The sequence below is a fragment of the Brienomyrus brachyistius genome, chromosome 13 (assembly GCF_023856365.1).
Source record: "Brienomyrus brachyistius isolate T26 chromosome 13, BBRACH_0.4, whole genome shotgun sequence".
NCBI lineage: Eukaryota > Metazoa > Chordata > Actinopteri > Osteoglossiformes > Mormyridae > Brienomyrus > Brienomyrus brachyistius.
Genome location: NC_064545.1, coordinates 3,394,264 through 3,421,605, shown reverse-complemented (window position 1 = coordinate 3,421,605; position 27,342 = coordinate 3,394,264). Strand labels below are relative to the sequence as shown.

Sequence of the window (27,342 nt, the reverse complement as noted above, 5' to 3'; positions counted from 1 at the left end):
CCCTGACAAACCAGCACCCTGACCCTGACAAAGCAGCAGCCTGACAAAGCAGCAGCCTGACAAAGCAGCAGCCTGACAAAGCAGCAGCCTGACAAAGCAGCAGCCTGACAAAGCAGCAGCCTGACAAACCAGCAGCCTGACAAACCAGCAGCCTGACAAACCAGCAGCCTGACCCTGACAAAGCAGCAGCCTGACCCTGACAAAGCAGCAGCCTGACCCTGACAAAGCAGCAGCCTGACCCTGACAAAGCAGCAGCCTGACCCTGACAAAGCAGCAGCCTGACCCTGACAAAGCAGCAGCCTGACCCTGACAAAGCAGCAGCCTGACCCTGACAAAGCAGCAGCCTGACACTGACAAACCAGCACCCTGACCCTGACAAACCAGCAGCCTGACAAACCAGCAGCCTGACACTGACAAACCAGCACCCTGACACTGACAAACCAGCAGCAGCACCCTGACAAACCAGCAGCACCCTGACAAACCAGCAGCACCCTGACAAACCAGCAGCACCCTGACAAACCAGCAGCACCCTGACAAACCAGCAGCAGCCTGACACTGACAAAGCAGCAGCCTGACACTGACAAAGCAGCAGCCTGACACTGACAAAGCAGCAGCCTGACACTGACAAAGCAGCAGCCTGACACTGACAAAGCAGCAGCCTGACACTGACAAACCAGCAGCAGCCTGACCCTGACAAACCAGCAGCAGCCTGACCCTGACAAACCAGCAGCAGCCTGACCCTGACAAACCAGCAGCAGCCTGACCCTGACAAAGCAGCAGCCTGACCCTGACAAAGCAGCAGCCTGACCCTGACAAACCAGCAGCCTGACCCTGACAAACCAGCAGCCTGACCCTGACAAACCAGCAGCCTGACCCTGACAAACCAGCAGCCTGACCCTGACAAACCAGCAGCCTGACCCTGACAAACCAGCAGCCTGACCCTGACAAACCAGCAGCACCCTGACAAACCAGCAGCACCCTGACAAACCAGCAGCACCCTGACAAACCAGCAGCACCCTGACAAACCAGCAGCACCCTGACAAACCAGCAGCACCCTGACAAACCAGCAGCAGCCTGACACTGACAAACCAGCAGCAGCCTGACACTGACAAACCAGCAGCAGCCTGACACTGACAAACCAGCAGCAGCCTGACACTGACAAACCAGCAGCAGCCTGACACTGACAAAGCAGCAGCACCCTGACACTGACAAAGCAGCAGCACCCTGACAAACCAGCAGCAGCCTGACACTGACAAACCAGCAGCAGCCTGACACTGACAAACCAGCAGCAGCCTGACACTGACAAACCAGCAGCAGCCTGACACTGACAAACCAGCAGCACCCTGACAAACCAGCAGCACCCTGACAAACCAGCAGCACCCTGACAAACCAGCAGCACCCTGACAAACCAGCAGCACCCTGACAAACCAGCAGCAGCCTGACAAACCAGCAGCAGCCTGACAAACCAGCAGCACCCTGACAAACCAGCAGCACCCTGACAAACCAGCAGCAGCCTGACAAACCAGCAGCAGCCTGACAAACCAGCAGCAGCCTGACAAACCAGCAGCAGCCTGACACTGACAAACCAGCAGCAGCCTGACACTGACAAACCAGCAGCAGCCTGACACTGACAAACCAGCAGCAGCCTGACACTGACAAACCAGCAGCAGCCTGACACTGACAAACCAGCAGCCTGACACTGACAAAGCAGCAGCCTGACACTGACAAAGCAGCAGCCTGACACTGACAAAGCAGCAGCCTGACACTGACAAAGCAGCAGCCTGACACTGACAAAGCAGCAGCCTGACCCTGACAAAGCAGCACCCTGACCCTGACAAAGCAGCACCCTGACCCTGACAAAGCAGCAGCCTGACAAAGCAGCAGCCTGACAAAGCAGCAGCCTGACAAAGCAGCAGCCTGACAAAGCAGCAGCCTGACAAAGCAGCAGCCTGACAAAGCAGCAGCCTGACAAACCAGCAGCCTGACAAACCAGCAGCCTGACAAACCAGCAGCCTGACAAACCAGCAGCCTGACAAACCAGCAGCCTGACAAAGCAGCAGCAGCCTGACAAAGCAGCAGCACCCTGACAAACCAGCAGCACCCTGACAAACCAGCAGCAGCCTGACCCTGACAAAGCAGCAGCCTGACCCTGACAAAGCAGCAGCCTGACCCTGACAAAGCAGCAGCCTGACCCTGACAAAGCAGCAGCCTGACCCTGACAAAGCAGCAGCCTGACCCTGACAAAGCAGCAGCCTGACCCTGACAAACCAGCAGCACCCTGACCCTGACAAACCAGCAGCACCCTGACCCTGACAAACCAGCAGCACCCTGACAAACAAGCAGCACCCTGACACTGACAAACCAGCAGCACCCTGACAAACCAGCAGCACCCTGACAAACCAGCAGCACCCTGACAAACCAGCAGCACCCTGACAAACCAGCAGCACCCTGACAAACCAGCAGCAGCCTGACACTGACAAAGCAGCAGCCTGACACTGACAAACCAGCAGCAGCCTGACACTGACAAAGCAGCAGCCTGACACTGACAAAGCAGCAGCCTGACACTGACAAAGCAGCAGCCTGACCCTGACAAAGCAGCAGCCTGACCCTGACAAAGCAGCACCCTGACACTGACAAACCAGCACCCTGACCCTGACAAACCAGCAGCCTGACAAACCAGCAGCCTGACAAACCAGCAGCCTGACAAACCAGCAGCCTGACAAACCAGCAGCCTGACAAACCAGCAGCCTGACAAACCAGCAGCCTGACAAAGCAGCAGCCTGACAAACCAGCAGCCTGACAAAGCAGCAGCCTGACAAACCAGCAGCCTGACAAACCAGCAGCCTGAGCCTGACAAACCAGCAGCCTGACCCTGACAAACCAGCAGCCTGACCCTGACAAAGCAGCAGCCTGACCCTGACAAAGCAGCAGCCTGACCCTGACAAAGCAGCAGCCTGACCCTGACAAACCAGCAGCCTGACCCTGACAAACCAGCAGCCTGACCCTGACAAACCAGCAGCACCCTGACAAAGCAGCAGCCTGACACTGACAAAGCAGCAGCCTGACCCTGACAAAGCAGCAGCCTGACCCTGACAAAGCAGCAGCCTGACCCTGACAAAGCAGCAGCCTGACCCTGACAAAGCAGCAGCCTGACCCTGACAAAGCAGCAGCCTGACACTGACAAACCAGCACCCTGACCCTGACAAAGCAGCAGCCTGACAAACCAGCACCCTGACACTGACAAACCAGCACCCTGACACTGACAAACCAGCAGCAGCCTGACAAAGCAGCAGCCTGACAAAGCAGCAGCCTGACCCTGACAAACCAGCAGCCTGACACTGACAAACCAGCACCCTGACCCTGACAAAGCAGCACCCTGACACTGACAAAGCAGCAGCCTGACCCTGACAAAGCAGCAGCCTGACAAACCAGCAGCCTGACAAAGCAGCAGCCTGACAAAGCAGCAGCCTGACCCTGACAAAGCAGCAGCCTGACCCTGACAAAGCAGCAGCCTGACCCTGACAAAGCAGCAGCCTGACACTGACAAAGCAGCAGCCTGACCCTGACAAAGCAGCAGCCTGACCCTGACAAAGCAGCAGCCTGACCCTGACAAAGCAGCAGCCTGACAAACCAGCACCCTGACACTGACAAACCAGCACCCTGACACTGACAAACCAGCACCCTGACACTGACAAACCAGCAGCAGCCTGACAAAGCAGCAGCCTGACCCTGACAAAGCAGCAGCCTGACACTGACAAACCAGCACCCTGACCCTGACAAAGCAGCAGCCTGACAAAGCAGCAGCCTGACACTGACAAACCAGCACCCTGACCCTGACAAAGCAGCAGCCTGACACTGACAAACCAGCACCCTGACCCTGACAAAGCAGCAGCCTGACACTGACAAACCAGCACCCTGACCCTGACAAAGCAGCAGCCTGACAAACCAGCACCCTGACACTGACAAACCAGCAGCACCCTGACACTGACAAACCAGCAGCACCCTGACAAACCAGCAGCACCCTGACAAACCAGCAGCACCCTGACAAACCAGCAGCAGCCTGACAAACCAGCAGCAGCCTGACAAACCAGCAGCAGCCTGACACTGACAAACCAGCAGCAGCCTGACACTGACAAACCAGCAGCAGCCTGACACTGACAAACCAGCAGCAGCCTGACACTGACAAACCAGCAGCAGCCTGACACTGACAAACCAGCAGCAGCCTGACACTGACAAACCAGCAGCAGCCTGACACTGACAAACCAGCAGCAGCCTGACACTGACAAACCAGCAGCAGCCTGACACTGACAAACCAGCAGCAGCCTGACACTGACAAACCAGCAGCAGCCTGACACTGACAAACCAGCAGCAGCCTGACACTGACAAACCAGCAGCAGCCTGACACTGACAAACCAGCAGCAGCCTGACACTGACAAACCAGCAGCAGCCTGACACTGACAAACCAGCAGCAGCCTGACACTGACAAACCAGCAGCAGCCTGACACTGACAAACCAGCAGCAGCCTGACACTGACAAACCAGCAGCAGCCTGACACTGACAAACCAGCAGCAGCCTGACACTGACAAACCAGCAGCAGCCTGACACTGACAAACCAGCAGCAGCCTGACACTGACAAAGCAGCAGCAGCCTGACACTGACAAAGCAGCAGCAGCCTGACACTGACAAAGCAGCAGCCTGACACTGACAAAGCAGCAGCCTGACACTGACAAAGCAGCAGCCTGACACTGACAAAGCAGCAGCCTGACACTGACAAAGCAGCAGCCTGACACTGACAAAGCAGCAGCCTGACACTGACAAAGCAGCAGCCTGACACTGACAAAGCAGCAGCCTGACAAACCAGCAGCAGCCTGACAAACCAGCAGCAGCCTGACAAACCAGCAGCAGCCTGACAAAGCAGCAGCAGCCTGACAAAGCAGCAGCACCCTGACAAACCAGCAGCAGCCTGACAAACCAGCAGCAGCCTGACAAAGCAGCAGCCTGACAAAGCAGCAGCCTGACAAAGCAGCAGCCTGACAAAGCAGCAGCCTGACAAAGCAGCAGCCTGACAAAGCAGCAGCCTGACAAAGCAGCAGCCTGACAAAGCAGCAGCCTGACCCTGACAAAGCAGCAGCCTGACACTGACAAACCAGCACCCTGACAAACCAGCACCCTGACAAACCAGCACCCTGACAAACCAGCACCCCCCTGACACTGACAAACCAGCAGCACCCTGACACTGACAAACCAGCAGCACCCTGAGCCTGACAAACCAGCAGCAGCCTGACAAACCAGCAGCAGCCTGACACTGACAAAGCAGCAGCCTGACAAACCAGCAGCACGACACTGACAAACCAGCAGCAGCCTGACAAACCAGCAGCAGCCTGACAAACCAGCAGCAGCCTGACAAACCAGCAGCAGCCTGACACTGACAAAGCAGCAGCCTGACACTGACAAAGCAGCAGCCTGACACTGACAAAGCAGCAGCCTGACACTGACAAAGCAGCAGCCTGACACTGACAAAGCAGCAGCCTGACACTGACAAAGCAGCAGCCTGACACTGACAAAGCAGCAGCCTGACACTGACAAAGCAGCAGCCTGACACTGACAAAGCAGCAGCCTGACACTGACAAAGCAGCAGCCTGACACTGACAAAGCAGCAGCCTGACCCTGACAAAGCAGCAGCCTGACCCTGACAAACCAGCAGCCTGACCCTGACAAACCAGCACCCTGACCCTGACAAACCAGCAGCCTGACAAAGCAGCAGCCTGACAAAGCAGCAGCCTGACAAAGCAGCAGCCTGACAAACCAGCAGCCTGACAAAGCAGCAGCCTGACCCTGACAAAGCAGCAGCCTGACCCTGACAAAGCAGCAGCCTGACCCTGACAAAGCAGCAGCCTGACCCTGACAAAGCAGCAGCCTGACACTGACAAAGCAGCAGCAGCCTGACACTGACAAAGCAGCAGCAGCCTGACACTGACAAAGCAGCAGCAGCCTGACACTGACAAAGCAGCAGCAGCCTGACACTGACAAAGCAGCAGCAGCCTGACACTGACAAACCAGCAGCAGCCTGACACTGACAAACCAGCAGCAGCCTGACACTGACAAAGCAGCAGCAGCCTGACACTGACAAACCAGCAGCAGCCTGACACTGACAAACCAGCAGCAGCCTGACACTGACAAACCAGCAGCAGCCTGACACTGACAAACCAGCAGCAGCCTGACACTGACAAACCAGCAGCAGCCTGACAAACCACCAGCAGCCTGACAAACCACCAGCAGCCTGACAAACCACCAGCAGCCTGACAAACCACCAGCAGCCTGACAAACCACCAGCAGCCTGACAAACCACCAGCAGCCTGACAAACCACCAGCAGCCTGACAAACCACCAGCAGCCTGACAAACCACCAGCCTGACACTGAAACCAGCAGCACCCTGACACTGAAACCAGCAGCACCCTGACACTGAAACCAGCAGCACCCTGACACTGAAACCAGCAGCACCCTGACACTGAAACCAGCAGCACCCTGACACTGAAACCAGCAGCACCCTGACACTGAAACCAGCAGCACCCTGACACTGAAACCAGCAGCACCCTGACACTGAAACCAGCAGCACCCTGACACTGAAACCAGCAGCACCCTGACACTGAAACCAGCAGCAGCCTGACACTGAAACCAGCAGCAGCCTGACACTGAAACCAGCAGCAGCCTGACACTGAAACCAGCAGCAGCCTGACACTGAAACCAGCAGCAGCCTGACACTGAAACCAGCAGCAGCCTGACACTGACAAACCAGCAGCAGCCTGACACTGACAAACCAGCAGCAGCCTGACACTGACAAACCAGCAGCAGCCTGACACTGACAAACCAGCAGCAGCCTGACACTGACAAACCAGCAGCAGCCTGACACTGACAAACCAGCAGCAGCCTGACACTGACAAACCAGCAGCAGCCTGACACTGACAAACCAGCAGCAGCCTGACACTGACAAACCAGCAGCAGCCTGACACTGACAAACCAGCAGCAGCCTGACACTGACAAACCAGCAGCAGCCTGACACTGACAAACCAGCAGCAGCCTGACACTGACAAACCAGCAGCAGCCTGACACTGACAAACCAGCAGCAGCCTGACACTGACAAACCAGCAGCAGCCTGACAAACCAGCAGCAGCCTGACAAACCAGCAGCACCCTGACAAACCAGCAGCACCCTGACAAACCAGCAGCACCCTGACAAACCAGCAGCACCCTGACAAACCAGCAGCAGCCTGACAAACCAGCAGCAGCCTGACAAACCAGCAGCAGCCTGACAAACCAGCAGCAGCCTGACAAACCAGCAGCAGCCTGACAAACCAGCAGCAGCCTGACACTGACAAACCAGCAGCAGCCTGACACTGACAAACCAGCAGCAGCCTGACAAACCAGCAGCTGCCTGACAAACCAGCAGCAGCCTGACAAACCAGCAGCTGCCTGACAAACCAGCAGCAGCCTGACAAACCAGCAGCAGCCTGACAAACCAGCAGCAGCCTGACAAACCAGCAGCAGCCTGACAAACCACCAGCAGCCTGACAAACCACCAGCAGCCTGACAAACCACCAGCAGCCTGACAAACCACCAGCCTGACAAAGCAGCACCCTGACACTGAAACCAGCAGCACCCTGACACTGACAAAGCAGCAGCCTGACACTGACAAAGCAGCAGCCTGACACTGACAAAGCAGCAGCCTGACACTGACAAAGCAGCAGCCTGACACTGACAAAGCAGCAGCCTGACACTGACAAAGCAGCAGCCTGACCCTGACAAAGCAGCAGCCTGACCCTGACAAAGCAGCAGCCTGACCCTGACAAAGCAGCACCCTGACACTGACAAAGCAGCACCCTGACCCTGACAAACCAGCACCCTGACCCTGACAAACCAGCAGCCTGACAAAGCAGCAGCCTGACAAACCAGCAGCCTGACAAAGCAGCAGCCTGACAAACCAGCAGCCTGACACTGACAAAGCAGCAGCCTGACAAACCAGCAGCCTGACACTGACAAACCAGCAGCCTGACCCTGACAAAGCAGCAGCCTGACCCTGACAAAGCAGCAGCCTGACCCTGACAAAGCAGCAGCCTGACCCTGACAAAGCAGCAGCCTGACCCTGACAAAGCAGCAGCCTGACCCTGACAAAGCAGCAGCCTGACCCTGACAAAGCAGCAGCCTGACACTGACAAAGCAGCAGCCTGACACTGACAAACCAGCACCCTGACCCTGACAAAGCAGCAGCCTGACAAAGCAGCAGCCTGACAAACCAGCACCCTGACACTGACAAACCAGCACCCTGACCCTGACAAAGCAGCAGCCTGACAAACCAGCACCCTGACACTGACAAACCAGCACCCTGACACTGACAAACCAGCAGCAGCCTGACAAAGCAGCAGCAGCCTGACAAAGCAGCAGCCTGACAAAGCAGCAGCCTGACCCTGACAAACCAGCAGCCTGACACTGACAAAGCAGCAGCCTGACCCTGACAAAGCAGCACCCTGACCCTGACAAAGCAGCACCCTGACCCTGACAAAGCAGCACCCTGACCCTGACAAAGCAGCACCCTGACCCTGACAAACCAGCAGCCTGACACTGACAAACCAGCAGCAGCCTGACAAAGCAGCAGCCTGACAAAGCAGCAGCCTGACCCTGACAAACCAGCAGCCTGACACTGACAAAGCAGCAGCCTGACCCTGACAAAGCAGCACCCTGACCCTGACAAAGCAGCACCCTGACCCTGACAAAGCAGCACCCTGACACTGACAAACCAGCACCCTGACCCTGACAAACCAGCAGCCTGACAAAGCAGCAGCCTGACCCTGACAAAGCAGCAGCCTGACAAACCAGCACCCTGACACTGACAAACCAGCACCCTGACACTGACAAACCAGCAGCCTGACAAACCACCAGCAGCCTGACAAACCACCAGCAGCCTGACAAACCACCAGCAGCCTGACAAAGCAGCAGCCTGACAAAGCAGCAGCCTGACAAAGCAGCAGCCTGACAAAGCAGCAGCAGCACCCTGACACTGACAAAGCAGCAGCAGCACCCTGACACTGACAAAGCAGCAGCAGCACCCTGACACTGACAAAGCAGCAGCAGCACCCTGACACTGACAAAGCAGCAGCAGCACCCTGACACTGACAAAGCAGCAGCAGCACCCTGACCCTGACAAACCAGCAGCAGCCTGACCCTGACAAACCAGCAGCAGCCTGACCCTGACAAACCAGCAGCCTGACCCTGACAAACCAGCAGCCTGACAAACCAGCAGCCTGACAAACCACCAGCAGCAGCCTGACAAACCAGCAGCAGCAGCCTGACAAACCAGCAGCAGCAGCCTGACAAACCAGCAGCAGCAGCCTGACAAACCAGCAGCAGCAGCCTGACAAACCAGCAGCAGCAGCCTGACAAACCAGCAGCAGCAGCCTGACAAACCACCAGCAGCCTGACAAACCAGCAGCAGCAGCCTGACAAACCAGCAGCAGCCTGACAAACCAGCAGCAGCCTGACAAACCAGCAGCAGCCTGACACTGACAAACCAGCAGCAGCCTGACACTGACAAACCAGCAGCAGCCTGACAAACCAGCAGCAGCCTGACAAACCAGCAGCAGCCTGACAAACCAGCAGCAGCCTGACAAACCAGCAGCAGCCTGACAAACCAGCAGCATCCTGACAAACCAGCAGCATCCTGACAAACCAGCAGCATCCTGACAAACCAGCAGCATCCTGACAAACCAGCAGCAGCCTGACAAACCAGCAGCATCCTGACACTGACAAACCAGCAGCATCCTGACACTGACAAACCAGCAGCATCCTGACAAACCAGCAGCATCCTGACACTGACAAACCAGCAGCATCCTGACACTGACAAACCAGCAGCAGCCTGACACTGACAAACCAGCAGCCCCCTGACACTGACAAACCAGCACCAGCCTGACACTGACAAACCAGCACCAGCCTGACACTGACAAACCAGCACCAGCCTGACACTGACAAACCAGCACCAGCCTAGAGGGAGTACGTAGATTATAACTAAATTAAATAGGAAAAGGACAAGCAATTTTGTAGACAAAATTGGACTGAAGTTTGAAAAGGATTAAATGCAAATAAAATAGTTCACCTTGGTAAGCTTTCTCTCGCTTCTTCTTCTCAGTCTCTATGAAATGTTCTGAAGCAGCTTTGATTTTCTGCGCCCAGGCAGTCCTGATTGATTAACCCTGATTGAAACACCTGATTTGTTACCAGAACAGGACACCGAGGGAGCCTCCTTGTGGACTGAAGCCACAGCTTCCTTGTTCAATTCTCCTTAGTCTCTTCTCTAACTCCCTTCCTTCCCCACTAACCTCTCATTGATGTTCTCTGTCCTGAGAGTATAAACACGGTCGATGTGGGAGATGTGGAAGATTGGCTCATCGCTAGACGGATCGGAGGGCATCTTCACCAGAACTTCATTTAGAAACACGGGCTGGTTGGATAGAAGACCAAAATCGGGTCATAGACTCGCATTAAATTGGAAGTACACACAGTAGAGAAAGCCCGTAAAAATGGGCTAAACATACAACTAAGGAAATGGCACCTCTTTCTAGAAAGTTCTACTCCGAATTGTATGGATATGAAAAGTTCATTTAAAACGCAATGTATGATTTTGTGCCGTAAATGTAACTGTACTCCCCAGCATGAAAAAGAGTCTCACGTTCTTGTACATCTTGAACTGCATGTTGCACTTGGGACTGAAGAGCTTATCCGTCCCTGATGAGGTGAACTGCTTCACTGCTTGGGTGAGCAGCAGGAAGTCATTGAAGTCATTGTTGCTCTTAGTTTTATAGACCTTGCCGCTGTGTAGCAGCTTTCGGGGACCCAGGCAGCCTAGGAGTTGAATATCAAGTTCTGTAGGGAAATGGAACAATTTGGAAGCTGCAAAAATCCAGACCCTAACTTGTAGTAGGATTAACTCTGTAGACGACTTTGTTAGAGGCTGTGCATGTAAACAAACATTTGTTAAGAACTTCAGGAGGGAATATTGTAGATTATATAAAACCCAGGCTATAGACAAGAGCTTCGTGATATAGTTGCATTAGATGTGCTCACCTCAGTGATGCCTTCACACTGGACATGGCTCTGAATCCACTCTAACCTGTCGGAGTTCTCCTTCTCCCGGACCCCCTCGTTGACCTGCAGACAGAGCTCCTCGGCCCTGTCCAGAGCCTCCCGCAAGTGTCCATGGTCCAAGTGATTCTCTGGAGTGTTCTCGAGAATCTGGGGAGCAGGAGATTTGGAAATAGGTCTGGGACCTGCCTAAGAATGAACTCTGTCTTTGGACAAGGACTGTGGAGTTCAGGGTAGAGTGAAGTTACTGGCGGTTTGATGTTAATCAGATCCATCCATCCATCCATCCATCCATAAATAAACTGGTGCAGCACGTTTTGTAACAGTTGACATCCAACATTTCACAATACCCATACTCACTGTTAGGTTGAAGAAACAGTTGTTAATCATTTCTGTATGATCAGCAATGAGTGTAAATATATATGTATACGTTATTTCTTATCTTCTAGCCACATACTCTTAGCTATTGTACTCTAAGTAGGTGGTTAACAGCTGCCTACTTAGATAAGAATCTCACTTCCCTCTCTTGCGCCCCCCATTGACTATAAATAAAGAAGCCAAGGGGAACCACCCTTTGTAACACATTCTGCTGTAGTTTGCATTGCAGAGAGTGTGGGTACCCTTGCAAGTAAAACTGTAACCTGTGTGTGTCTCGTAAATGTGGAGTTGGGGTGGAAACGCCGGGCGCTTTCCCCAACATAGAATTTGGTCCTTCGAGCCGGATCCGAGGAACCCCGAAGACGTCTCCAGTACGCCGAGAGAAGCGACACCGAAGTCTGTCGACAGCCACTCGAAGTCGGGTGCAAGAAAGACCTGTGATGTGAATTCGTCATCAGGCCGGTGGTTAGAACTGCGCTCGACGTCTGGTGATGTCTGAAGGACCTCGGTGACGGATCAGAGAGCACACTATACAGGTGAGAGATACGGCACCTAAGTGAGTAGGTGGCCAAGTGAGAGATACGGCACCTAAATAAGTAGGTGGCCAAGACATGCATGTGGTTGAGGTTAGCCGAAATTAACCGGGAGAGAAAGTAGGCGTTGTTGGAAATATATATATTGATGTATGTGGATGTGTTTTTATAGGTTTTAGATTAACCTACACGATCCACCCTAAAAGCAACAACATACTGGTGACTGAAGGATCAAGGACGGGTTTCATCCCTGAAAACTAACACCGCTGCTCTAATAGGGAGCAGTAGAAGGCCGTGTTAGTGTCCTCCTGAGGTCTCATGCCAGATACTTGCTTTTAGGATTTTTTATTTTTTGTAGTGTATCCATTAAAAGGTAACAATGGGGAAGAATCAAAGTAAACAAATGGAACTAGAGGGAGATGAGAAGTTTATGGAAGGATATAAGCCAGGATCAAAAAAACATGGGTTTGAAGGAAAACTCCACACTCCAGATATATTAAAATTACAGGGAAACTTAAAACTGGAGATGTTACAGACTACCAATAAGAAAGAAGGTAAAGACAGAAAAAAAGAATATGTTTTTTCTGATGCATGGTTGGAACAAAGTAAGTTAAGAGATGTACGTAGAAAACAGAGTATGCAACAATTACATGGAAGGATAGAGATAGTGTTTATGAGACGAGCAGATTATGGCAGAATAGCGCAATGTAAACAAAAAGATGGAGAGGAACCTGAGGATTTTATGGATAGAATGAGAGTTGTATTTAGAGGAAACTCAGGGATCCCATTTGATGAAGAGGCAGTAGGAGTGTACCAACAACAGCTAAAACGAGCTTTTGTCGCAGGCCTAAAGCCCGAATTGCGAAAATATCTTGACAAACATTGGGTACATCAGAATACTGGTTCAGTCCAACAAGCACTAGAATATGCCCAACACACGCAGAGAGCGCAGAAACAGGAAAAGACAGACACAATATTCAGCGCCTCAGATGTAGTAGCGTTAGTGCAAATGAATCCTCCGGGGAGGGGAGGATTCAGAGGAAGGTCAAGAGGCCGAGGAAGGGGGAGAGGTGTTTTCAGAAACAATTACAGGAATTCGTCTCAGCAAGATAACATTTGCTGGACATGCAGGAAACCTGGACACTTAGCTAGGAATTGTAGAGTAGGGAAACAACCATATAACCCAAACTCCATTGAAAACAATGATCAATGACCCCCCTCGGAGGCCCCTGTTACCGACAGAGGTGATTTTAAGAAAGGAAACGGAGGTCACTTTACAAGACCTTTTAGATAAGGAAATAGATTTACAAGCAGTGTGTCAGTTATTAGCAGAAAGGCAGTGGGAAACCTTGCCAAGTCGGAAGTTAGTCATAAACGGCAAAGTATATGAATGTCTGTGTGACACTGGAGCATGTAGGACTGTCCTAACCTCCAGTCCTCCCGGAGTCACATATTCTTCATCAGTCATAAATATAAAAACGGCAGGAGGTCAGACAGACAGACATCAGTTAACAAACCCAGTTGCAGTAAAAGATAAGGAAACTGGACTTGAATGTCAAGCACAGGTGTTAATAAGCCCTTCTTGTCCTGTTAACTTGTTAGGTCGAGACCTTATGGTACAAATGGGCATTAGCGTGGTTGCCACAGCCACTGGCATGAAAGCAATCGTAAATGAGGAAGCTTATGTTGTGCAAGGAACCACAACACCACAATATTACTGGTCTCTGGACCTAGGGGGAACTGCACAGACACGAGAATTATTGCGGAAAACTAGAGAAAAGCAGTCCCCTAGACAGGCCCAGTTCATGCCTGACGATGCCTTACACGTCACTATGTGGTACAAAGACACCCTTGGACCAGATTATGTCTATGACAAAACGTTTCATGCCCTCCAAGACACTTGTATTACCTTACAATATATGTATGTTAACCCCACCACTGGGTTTTCAGCAGCCTCAGTCATTTTATCTAACAAGCAACAAGCTGTATTTAGAGAGAGAACACCACACGTATCTCTTTCAAAACCACCCCAGATGCAGTGGAGAGATGTAGAGATGTTCTTACGAGATTCTATGCACAGTTACAATGACTACCAACCCGTATCTGGCTCCTGTTGGAGCTATGATGAGAAACACAATGTGTGGCGGTTTCCTTTGGGATGGAGAGTTCAAACCACTCCCACCACACACTTAAAGGACCCAACCTGACAAATTTTTTCAACCCTGGAGGAGGGATCATGTCCAGATCTAGATCGCCTTCCAGAAGGGTTGTGGTCGTCCTCCCCCACTGATGTAGGGCTGGTAAAGGGATTCCCACCTTACAAAGTAACTGTGAAATCAGAACACCGTCCGGTAGTTAGGCAATACCCATTAAAACCTGAAGCAGAGAAAGGTATAGCCCCTGTAGTGCAAGACATGTTAGCATCAGGAATATTGCGAGAGGCTCCTGAAGCCACTTGCAACACTCCTATCTTTCCAGTCCAGAAGGGACATACAGGGAAATGGCGCATGGTGCAGGATTTAAGACCTGTTAATAACATAGTGCAACATGCAGCACCAGACGTGCCTAACCCACACTTATTGCTCAACTCATTGACTCCTGATAAAAGCTACTTCTCAGTAGTGGATCTTAGTAATGCATTTTTCTCAGTACCATTGCACCCTGATTCTCAACATTTATTTGGATTTACCTATAAAGGGAAAAAATATACATATACTAGACTCCCTCAGGGATTTTCTGAAAGCCCACATGTATATACCATGGCCTATGAGTACCTGTGAAATACCATCACATAGTCAGGTATTACTATACGTGGATGATATCTTAATAGCAGCAGATTCAGAACAACATTGCAAAGAAACTACCCTAACTGTGCTTCAGCATTTATACAATACTGGACATAAAGCTTCTAAACAGAAGTTGCAGTACTGCAAAAAGACAGTTGTCTATTTAGGGCATAACCTTTCACAAAAAGGTCGCTCGCTGCTAGAGATAAGGAAACAAGCTATACAGGAAGCACCTAAACCACAGACTTTTTAGGGCTCTGCAATTATTGTAGAGGTTAGTTCAACCTTTGCAAAATTTAATATACGGGAAGGAGATGACTCTGAGGACGGAGAAAATGCTTTTACAAATTTAAAAAGAATGTTGCAAACCAATGTGACCCTTGCTCTACCAGATTATCAACAACCATTCACCCTATGTGTAGAGGACATATAACAAGGTTATATGATTCGGAGCAAAAGAGAGACCGTTAGCATTCTATTCAAAACGATTAGATGCAGTAGCAGCTGGCTTTCCACAGTGTTTACAGGCCTGTGCAGCTGCTGCAGAAGCAGTAAAGGTATCAGCAGAATTGGTACTTTGTCACCCCCTCATACTTAAAGTTCCTCATTCTGTGTCTCTAATCTTGTTGCAGACACCGCTTCCATTCTTAACACATACAAGACATCTTACCTTAGTGTCACTTTTGCTCTCACAACGTAACATTGAACTTCAGCGGTGTGGCCTATTGAACCCTAGTACGCTTCTCCCTACCGCAGAGAGCCACATTCTTGCAAAGCAACAATAGAAGAACAAACAAAACCAAGAGCAGATATTCTGCAAACTTTTATACCAGGATCAGAAGTTGTTTATGTAGATGGCTCAGCATCAAAAAATGATATGGAAAAAAATAAAGTTGGGTATGCTGTACTGAAGTGTTAGAAGCCAATGCACTCCCTTCTACTTGTTCAGCACAAGCGGCTGAACTTTATGCTGTGATCAGGGCATGTGAACTGTTCAAGAACAAGTCACTTACTATCTACACTGATAGTCAATATGTGTTTGCAGCTGTCCATCACCATGCAAGAGTCTGGAAAAATAGAGGTTTTAGAACATCACAGGGCACATCTCTTACTCATACGAATTTGCTACTTAGATTATTAGACGTTGTGCATTTACCGACTCACTTTGCACTGTGCAAATGCAAAGCACACCAGACTGATGACCTGCGGATTCCTGAAACCGCAGGAAATAGTTTTGCAGATAAAACCGCCAAAGAAGCGGCACTGAAACAACCTACCTTATCAGTGGCAGACATTCTTTTTATAGATAGCGATGTGCTATGTGATGCACAGATTCATGCTCCTAAAATAGAAGTACAAAGTTGGATCAAAAGAGGAGCAATACAACGAGAGAAAGTTTACTATATGAATGACAAGCCCATCCTACCAAAAAATTTATACAAAACAGCTGCTTTGGTGAGCCATGGAAATACTCATGTCTCAACAGGAGGGATGGTACATATCATACAACAATATTTCTATGCTATAAATTTTTCTGATTATGCAAAACAATTTTGTAGGACATGCTTAATTTTTTGTAAACACAATGCACAAGGAAACATCAGACCAAAACGTGGCCAGTTCCCCACAGCTGAGTATCCGTTTCAAGTTGTACATATGGATTTTATTGAATTATCTTGGTCACAAGGAAAGAAATACTGTCTAGTTATTATAGACACCTTTTCTAAGTGGGTAGAAATATACCCTGTAAAGCATTGTGATGCAATGACCGTTGCAAAATGTTTGGTAAGCCATTATTTCCCTACCTATGGCATACCTCATATTATAAGATCAGACAATGGGACTCATTTTGTAAATCAGACTATGTCCCTTTGCTCACAAGCATTAGGTTTTACGCTTAAGAATCATTGTGCGTATCACCCCCAGAGCGCAGGCTTAGTGGAAAGGACCAACGGCACTATTAAAACAAGGCTAAAAAAGACAATGGACAAAAAGGCCGTGGCCAGAATGTTTGTCTCTAGTAAAATTATGGATGAGAATAACTCCCACTCCTGCAGGATTAACACCTTTTGAAATAGTGTATGGTAGACCATTTCCCCTAGCAACTGAAATGAATGACATAGAAAAAGCAGACCGAGAAAATACGCTGGCTGATTGGATGCGTAAACTACTAACATCTGCCGGTAAATTCTGTTTCTACTCAACAGGATAACTTGCAGCCGGGAGATTGGGTCCTGGTCAAGGTCCTGTTGCGGAAAGATTGGAGCACACCTCGGTGGGACGGTCCTTATCAAGTCCTCCTCACAACACCAACAGCAGTAAAGATCGCAGAATGACCTTCCTGGATACACAAAAGTCACTGTAAACCCATCAAGCCCTTATCAGAGGCCTCAGCAACAGAGTAGCAGTGGAAGTCCGCTACAAAGGCACAGTAACCAATAGGGTGCTGTTGTCTCAACCCGGTGAAGAAAACAACTGAGCTGCACTCTATTTAGGATGGCCCTGATAGGGTGGGGATGTGGTAAAGTGACTCTAGGGGTCATTCTTGTTGTAGGACTTGTATGGTTGTCCTGGCTCTCACCAGCTCCATTACAGCACCTACGGCGATGGACCCATGATGACTTCCATCTACGCCCGTTGCCCGCTGACCACTCACATCCATTTATGCAAAACTACTGATACTGTAACAGCGAAAAATGTGACAAATTGCTATGTTTGTTCAGTAATGCCCACTCATAGTGAAGGACCTACGGTGTATGGTAAAGCTATGAACATATCCCAAGCCAAGTGCGCTGCTTCTGTTGTTTTATTACTGTTATACCATGTTTGAAAATGTTTATTAATCAAGCTCTTAATGCTGCTTTTCGGACACGCAGTACAATGTTTCTCTCCCTTACCCAAACTATAGAGACAGAGCCTGTTTCCAGCGATGGCGATGAAGAAGACATATAATTCATAATGACGGCCGAGCCGAAAGCACCCGTGCAGGGCTCGGACCTGAAGAAACGGAATTAAATGTTTTCCAGGATAATGACAATGTGGTCTAAATGAAGGTTTGCAACTTCTACAATGTTGATGCTTCTGATCATACTGTCATGATAAACAGGAGGGACTGTTAGGTTGAAGAAACAGTTGTTAATCATTTCTGTATGATCAGCAATGAGTGTAAATATATATGTATACGTTATTTCTTATCTTCTAGCCACATACTCTTAGCTATTGTACTCTAAGTAGGTGGTTAACAGCTGCCTACTTAGATAAGAATCTCACTTCCCTCTCTTGCGCCCCCCATTGACTATAAATAAAGAAGCCAAGGGGAACCACCCTTTGTAACACATTCTGCTGTAGTTTGCATTGCTTCGCCCCAGTAATGGAACATATTGGGTGGACGGAGTAGCATGGTTGTGTGGACCTCGTGCATACTTTGTCTTACCACCGAACTGGTTTGGAGTGTGCGCTCTTATTTTTGTTTCAGATCACACCTTCCTGATAGCACAGGAAAGTAAAACTTTCTTCAGAAGCAGGAGAAGGCGTTCGATATCAATACAACCCCATGATAGTGTGTGGGGAACCGACGTGCCCGCTGAACATAAATTGTGGGGAACAGGCAGTAAAGTTATGCTGGCCCTGTTCCCTGGGCTAGGAATTGGAAAACTCTAGAAACTCTAAATTATAGACTAGGTCTATTTATGAATGATTCGATACTGATTAACCAAAAACAAAATGAACAATTAGACATAACCAGACAGATGGTAATCCAGAATCGTATGGCATTAGACCTACTGACAGCCGCACAAGGAGGAGTATGTGTCCTCCTGAACCAAACGTGCTGCACTTACACCCAATATGACATCTGCCTTAGACCGCCTCCGAAACTTACAAAAAGTGATGACCATGGACAGTCGACCGCAGTCCTCCTCATCCTGGTTAGACTGGTTTATTACAGGAACATGGTGGTCAATACTGATGAAAACATGCCTACCTCTTCTTTTGTTTTTCATTTTATTTTTCTGTTGTTTTATTACTGTTATACCATGTTTGAAAATGTTTATTAATCAAGCTCTTAATGCTGCTTTTCGGACACGCAGTACAATGTTTCTCTCCCTTACCCAAACTATAGAGACAGAGCCTGTTTCCAGCGATGGCGATGAAGAAGACATATAATTCATAATGACGGCCGAGCCGAAAGCACCCGTGCAGGGCTCGGACCTGAAGAAACGGAATTAAATGTTTTCCAGGATAATGACAATGTGGTCTAAATGAAGGTTTGCAACTTCTACAATGTTGATGCTTCTGATCATACTGTCATGATAAACAAGAAGAAACAGTTGTTAATCATTTCTGTATGATCAGCAATGAGTGTAAATATATATGTATACGTTATTTCTTATCTTCTAGCCACATACTCTTAGCTATTGTACTCTAAGTAGGTGGTTAACAGCTGCCTACTTAGATAAGAATCTCACTTCCCTCTCTTGCGCCCCCCATTGACTATAAATAAAGAAGCCAAGGGGAACCACCCTTTGTAACACATTCTGCTGTAGTTTGCATTGCAGAGAGTGTGGGTACCCTTGCAAGTAAAACTGTAACCTGTGTGTGTCTCGTAAATGTGGAGTTGGGGTGGAAACGCCGGGCGCTTTCCCCAACACTCACTCTTCTGCCTGAAGTTTTTGCATTTCATTTTTCTTTCTTGTATTTGCTGACCATGATGATGGTCACAACCATTATCATTTGGTCCCCAAAGGAATTGACACGAACTGCATCTTTGGCAGGGCAAAGTCATACGTAGCAGCAACCCAAATTGAGCTAAATCCAAGGCAAATTGGATGAGGCTAATTCGTCATGCCTCCCACATCGCACACTGAAGGAGGGACCACGGGTGACAATGTGCAGGACTTACGTTCTTTATGATGAGTGGATAGCGGGTGATTCTCTGCATAGGCTTCAGCAGGAAGCTGGACAGTGGCATACCTTTACACCGGTGATCTGTAGCGATTTTCTGAGAGAGAGACACACACACACTTAGGAGTCAGAAACCCTAGCCTACGTCCTTATCTAAAGCACCACTCTAAATTTCAGTCTAGGTGCTTTAGAAGAGTTGAGTCCAGAGGTCTCATAGAGCCCGCAAGATATCTTTGTAATTCATTGGTCTATCTGGCCCAGAGACTGACCTTTCATTTTCAGAAGAAAATAAAGAACAGTTCAACATCCATTTAACCCGCTACCGCTTTTTCACTGAGGACATTTGGACGGCTGCAATTCTCCCGCTTACCGATCGCTCTGGAACAGCCTTTAACAATGAACTATCTACCCCTCCCATTTGTTCCAGGGCTTCCTCACCTTGAGGAAGTCCTTGAACTCGGGTTCCTTGTCAGTCTTTTGTTGCAGGAAAAGACAAAATCATCTGCACCGGCATCTTCTCGCCACCCGTTTTCTTCCTCACCCTCAGTGCCCTGCCATTCACAAACACAATCACCAAAACCGCAAAGGCCGCCAAGTCCAGTACCAAGCAATTTCTTCGTAAAAGTTCAGGTGAGTTTCAAAAACAGAATGCTGGCCAGTGCCATTCTCAACAAACATTCCAGTCAGTTCTTTAAGTGCAAAAACTGTGCAGCCTGTTTTGTTATTATCCATCGACTGCATAGATAATTCCTTTTCCTGGCACTTCTCTATTTCTGGGACTTCACTCTGCCTATGACATTTGCTGTTGTGGGACACGATACTCGCAGTTCGTATTCCTAGAGCAAGGTGGCAGCATCGGATCATGTTTCATTCCCAAGAATTTCAGCTACCAAGAAGAAACAAGCTTGTGGAAAGACACACTTGTGAAGTTTGGTGTTGGACATAATCAGGTCCTTCCAGTTGACGAAGATCATGGCCATTTCAACATCTGTCAGGCGTCCCGACTCAGACATGGGCTTGTAAAACACCTGGAGAAAAAAAAATGAGAGACGGGCAAAGTTGGAAAGGGTTAGTAAAGGTTAAGAGGGATAACAAAATGTTAGGGAAAATAAGTTAAACATGTTCTGGCACAAAAACCTACACTCAAAGCCCTATACATGAGATCCATGACAAGAATATAAAAACTCAAAACTGCAAATGCTTAAAGCAGACTGAAGTGCAAAGACCTCACGGGGGCCCCACTGCAGATCATACCTCCAGGACCAGCTGAAGGTCAGCCATGTATCGCTCCTCCGTCTCAATGAGCTCGTGGATGTAACCCTGTCGCTTCCTCTCCTGCGGACTCATGGTGTCCAGGCTGGTCAGGTCAGCACACCCTGCAGGGTCGGGGATGACGGGGGTGGGGGTGGGGGTGGGAGTGGGGGGGGGGGCAGCCGCGGTCAGCAGCTGTCTTGCGTGGCCCCAAACATGTGGCTAAACCACTGGCTTGAGAAGCCGCTACCCGGAGCTGTCGCTAAGTCACTGCGCGAGAACAACCCTCCCGTCCGTCTTACCTTTTGCTGAAAATTCAGATGCGCGCAGACGCTGAAACTCCATTGGGTAACTTTCAATACGCCTTTTTGCATGAGCCTCATCTCCAAGCCTTAAAAACCGCAGCCAGGTTTCCTCTCTCGAACCCATTGTAACCATCCTAGTGCTTAGCTTCTTGAATAACCTGGTCCTGGATATATATATATATTAGACGCTAATAACCAAACCTCACACCATCCTTGTGTAAGACAATGACTTGCCAAAAAAAAGCAGGTGCTTTTTAAGCAAATCCTTTATTTTCACGATAAATGTACATATGTATAATTTGAGGCACATTTTCAAAGTAACACAGCTTGGGAACTTTAACACAGACAAACTGACTTGACTACTGCCAATGCACTGTGGGTAAATTCCCAGTGGGGCCAAATGAAACCTCAAACTGCATAGACTGTTTAACAATTAATGCAAGGGATTCATTCAAAATGCATCTCTCTTGCCAGCAGCATAAACAGATTGCAAATTTGCATAAACAGAGCAAACCTTTAATTGCTTGCAAAATGTTTTCCAAGTAGAGGATATTTTTCAGCTGTTAAATACCTTATTCAGACATTTCTATGCCTTACTGCAAGTAATCACACATATTGTAGACTGAGCACACAATATCACAGTCATCCATTTTTTTTTCATTAAACTGCACTTTCATATAAAATAAAATAAGTCAATACAACTAAGAGTAAAATCTGGGCAAACCAGGTTACATTCAAAATGCTTGTAGTTTTACTACAAAGTGCCGCAGCAGTGATGATTTCTTGAACACTGAGGCACAGAGAGTTTCACCCTGATGTGAGAGCAAAAGACCACACTTTATAAACCACCAAATCTGCCATTTTTATCCTTAACCGAGTAATACGATTCTTTAGCATTTGTCAACACATGGGACATTGTCAACACATGAATTTACCTCTGGCACACTGGCATGGACCAAATAGTCAGCAGGCACCATGCAGAAGGATAATCTTCAGAGTCTAAACCTTAGTGACCAAAAAAAGAATTAGCCCATCTAACATCTGAATTTTATCAATAACCAAATAATCAATGGTATCTAACTGCAAGGCAGATTTTCATTTTAAGTTGCATGAAAAAGCAAAGTGTGAGGCTCAGTGGGCTAAAGCCTCGTTTTTCGCCCAGCCTCAGTACATCTGCGGGTCCTTCAGCAAGGCCCTTAACCCCCAGCTCCCTGAATGCTGCTATGGGTGGCTACCCTTTGCGGCCAGCTTGCTGTCACTTACAGAAAGCAAACTGGGGGTGGCGTAAAGAGAATTTCCCCATAGGGCTCAATAAAGTATCAATTATTATTAAATAAAGACATGTATCTTAGTTATAACTAGTTTTTAAACTTGTTAGAACCCAGAAACCGCAAAACATGTACTGTTTTGATGTACTGAAACAAGCAGGCCTTGTTTCGTTAAAGGTTATGCATATAATTACCTGAATTAACCACTCCATCTTGGTGGGGGGGGGGGCATTTACATTGACGTTACCTCCCTAAGGTCACTTAAAGCAAAAAAAAATATATTCTAAAACATTTCCAGTATTATGGCAGATCAGCTGAAAACTCACAGCATCCTGGTCCAAACCCCCTCAGGCGGGAAAGCGGCAGACACTGCACCGGGGCACTAACAGGGCAAACCAAAGTCCACCAAAGCCCGCCGCGAGTGTTCGGAAAAAACAGCAAACAGTGAAGCAAGGACCCAGAACTTTGACCCTCGAATGGCTCACCGACCCCCACATAGGGAAAAGATGAAGGCTGCAACCAGTGTATGACTGCCTGCTTGAATACCCTTCCACTCCATACATTATAACAAATAACACCCTCAAAATACACAACTACATGTAAGGCAACAAAGGTTTCCCCTTAGTCTAGGTATAACACAGCTGTATGACGAATATTCTACACACTATACCCATAGGCAAAACACAGTACTTAAAGAAGTACGTAAACAGCCAGTAATCGTTGAAGCTCATGTGTCGCCGTAGGCAAGCTACACCACCAGGGCCCCCTGTCTGCGACAAAGTGATATTGGCTGGCTAAGGCAGCGCCTCACCAAAAGATGGCACCCCAGGTGGCTGCCTATGTCACCTAATGGGTTGACCAGCACTGAGCACAGTACTATAGCTAAAGCCATGGGATTTCGTAGAGGGAGAGGATTTAACTCATGGGGTTGGCAAAAAAAACCTACCAATGGAAAGCATGTGTCTGTGTACATGTGAATTCATACTGTGAACACACGCACACACACTTATGCAATTACCCAACGGTACGTAGCCCATAACTGAACTACAAGCTAAGCGTAAACGCACCGTTGCCTGCACAGATTATCCCAGATTTTCCATCTGCGCAGTAACATTCAGATATAACTGTCAGTGAGAGACGTTTTAACAAACAAACAAAAAAAAGTTAGGATACTCAATTGCACTTAGGGTAAAAAGCCATTTTTGAAAGAAAAATATGTTTTAAATAGTTAATGACTATGACTCTACATACACATCAACCACCTTCACGCTCTCCCAAAAAGCTGTTTAAATGATATGCTTTATACTTTAAATATGGCATCAGCATCTATCAGCTTTGCATCATAAGCAAGAACAATTTTAAAGACTAAAAACATGAATATAAAAATTACAGAGGGGGGCACTTGCTGTTGGACTGGTAGGTGTGTGGGACCTGCTTCAACACATGAGGAAAAAAATTTAAATAATAATAATAATAATATTAAAGCAGAAGTAAAAGAAAGTGAATTTGATGAGAAGGCAGGCCCTATCCAGCGAGGAAGCATTGACTGATATGGAGCACCTAAAGGGTATCTGAACAGCTCTGAGAAGCTGTGGAGGAAGAGGCAACGATGCCGTCCTACAAGAACAACACAGATAGAGGGAAAGATGGAGGGAAAGGTGGGGGGGAAAGAAGGGAAAGATGGCAGGAGAAGAGTGTAAGGAGGGTGGACGGATGGATGGAAGGAGAGGGACAGACATTAATCAAGGACTTCTTCAAACATGATGTCTTCAAACTCTGAAGCACAACTCTGAGAAGAAACCCAGTCCTAATAGGCGGATGGCAGAAGAGAGAGTATGCACGCCATGATGTGGAAACTCATCGACCCTCTCATCATGTTTTTTTATGAAGACATTTGCCAATACCAGGTAGTATCTTTCAAACTGCCCTACTTCACATCACCAGGCCTCCCATGAGGTCACCAATGAATCATTTCTTATCTGTGTTTAGGTTTCCCCTGCAGCACACAGCTACTGCAAACTCTCTCGATTCATCTTTGGACACAAACCATTTCTGTTCAGAAAGTCAGACCCAAGCAGGAAGCCAAACCGTAGCCTTGGTAGAGCTGCAGTCAGCAGGAGAACAGCCCTTTGAGAGACCCATACAATGCAGGTGGGCACTGTAACGTGGGTCAACTTTTACCCGAAGGTCACTTTCCACCTTAGATTTTGGAACTACCGCTCTCTCATTTATTGCCAACAGCATGAAACACTAGGCTGCAAACTTTGTATCTTAAGACATTTGCAACTATCAACAAGACAAACAAATATTACTTGGGGGGGGAAAAAAATTAAACTTACATTGTTGACTGGGATCGGACTCCGTGGTCATCTTGACGTAATTGGTGGGGAACAAGCCGACGACGCCATTCAGCTCCCCTTTCCACCAATCAGCATCGTCCTTGTTCAGCACATTGATCAGTTGACTTTTGGAGAAGCTCATCTCATCCTCGTTGCCCGCCTTGTAGTCGTACATGGTGATGACCTGGCAAACTGAAGGAACAGCCAACATGTAGGAAAGGCTGTTACGGAAGATGCAGACGGAGATCATCGCAGATCTTGGCATGTGATGCTGTTGATCTTACTTGGAACTGGAGCTGGTGTGGACTTCCCACTGGTGGGGCCCAAGAGCTTGACGTGGGAGGCGGGGAACCATCCGTTCTGGCGTTTTTTACCCCTAGCCTGGACAGATACAAGACAAGAGGTTCCTCATCAGGACATACATGCCAACCTAATTTAGGACAAATGCATCTGACCTGAGAGAGACCCGCAACTCAACTTCAATGCCTCCTCCCAAAAACAGCCCAGGATTAGACCTCATTATGGGCGGCCTCCACATTTGATTAACGTCACTATCATGACAACACGGGTCCACAGACCTGCAGAACCCCTTGCCACCACCCAGATGGGTTCTTGCCCTGGATGAGGATAAGCTGTCCCGGGGCCAGGCTCAGCTGCTCCGCTCCGGTGGCCGTGTACGCAGTCGTCACTTGGGCAACCTCTGTCATACACATTCACAAATGAATGCGAACGCAAACAAGCACACGTGTTCAAGGTAGATAGAGCTTCGCAGCAGTCGGCACTCGCAAAGACTATTGAACACAGCTGTGTTTCATCTGTATACAGGACACAGCCTAGCTGCAGATGCACCAGCATCAACGGAAAGGCAAAGATAAAGGTGTGTGGTGGCTGCCAGTGAATTTCTTGGCTCTTTACTGAGTGGTGACTGTGGGATCCCGCATCCTTACCTGGCTTTTTGCCGACTCCACCTGACTTTCCAGTGGTTTCCAGTAGACAGACACACATATTGGTAGAGGTCAGAGTAGCAAAAGTTAGCCTGTCATGATTTATTATTTATAGACAATAAACTCTGCAGTTTAAGTATCTCTGAGAAAAGTCGTTCATGACAATTTACTTCAGATTCCTTTGGCGTTACGTAGTTGGAGGGGAAGACTCCACTCCTGTCTCCGATGTACCCTTTCCACCAGTCCCCTTCTCTTTCCGTCACAACGACGGTGTCTCCTTCGTTGAAAGTGAGGTCTCCTGACTCTGGGCTTTCATAGGTATATAAGGCTACATACTCTGATTGGATGAGAGACAGAATGGCCAAATGATTTTTAACTGCCACAAAACCTGCCTTCTGATTAGACAGAAAATCAACGGTCAACAGCCAGTGACAAAATCCGGCTTTCTCCTTTTCGACAATGGCCTCTCACACCAGACCCTGTTTCAAGGTTACTTCTGACATGCTAGCAGCAATACCATTAATATCAAGATGATTAAAAGGTACGCAAGAGAAGTCAAGATGACAATATGCTAGATTACAGATGGCCAAACAAAGTGAAGAGTAGTGACTGGCTAAAATGGAATGTTGGGTATCAAAGAAAGACACAATGTATGCAAAATGCGCTTCTGCTTAGCTTAATTTAACTTCTTTTCATTCAAATTCTTGCCTGGAAAAGAAACTTACCTTCTTGTAGAGTATTGTCAGGGTTATTGAACTCATCCACAGAAGAATATAGGGGTCTGGCAAAATAAAGTGAAAAAAAATGGATCGGCGATTCTGCTCATACGCATTTTTCAATAGAAAAAGAAAAAAATCCCTTACAAATTGATCTCGCTTATCTCAACCAATAATATAAGCACAAAAACATCACAATAGCATTCATAAGTGTTGAGTCAATCAGTCAAACCAAATTTACCATACTAAATCTAGCACATTTTCTCAAACATGTCACAAAGAAAAGGCAGGGATTATTTAAAATCACTCCTAGATGCCTGCCCCGAAAAATGCAAATCAAATACCACTTCAGTAATAAATACGTAGAAATATGGAATTAGAATAAGGAAATGGCTCAGTAAATGACCACCAGTCTCCAGGTAGCTGACAGGCTTTGGTCTGAGCAGAACCAGAACCCTTCTGGAACCTCCCGAGGAACCGCCAAGAGTGTCACTTACTCATTCCGGCTCACTGGTGTGACGTAAGTCTTGGGGAACCAGCCCTGCACCCCATTCAGCTCCCCCAGCCACCAGTTTTCCTGCTGCTCCAGCACCGTGATGATGTCATCCTTGGAGAAGTTCAGGTGGTTGTCCGTCTTGGCCGTCCAGGAGCACAGCGCTTGCACCTGGAGGCCACTTGCCACCTGACAACGCAGAAAACATGTCTGTCAGCCGGGACACCACTCAGGAAACAAGATCTGATCTAGACGTACTTGAAACTACCTTAAAAATCCCCCCAAAAATGGACATGTT

The 27,342-nt window shown here is 48.4% G+C and overlaps 1 pseudogene; it reads right to left on the bottom strand.

The window, feature by feature from the left end:
- LOC125706767 (intersectin-2-like) overlaps window positions 1–27,342 on the bottom strand; it is a 130,220-nt pseudogene that overhangs the window by 84,683 nt on the left and 18,195 nt on the right.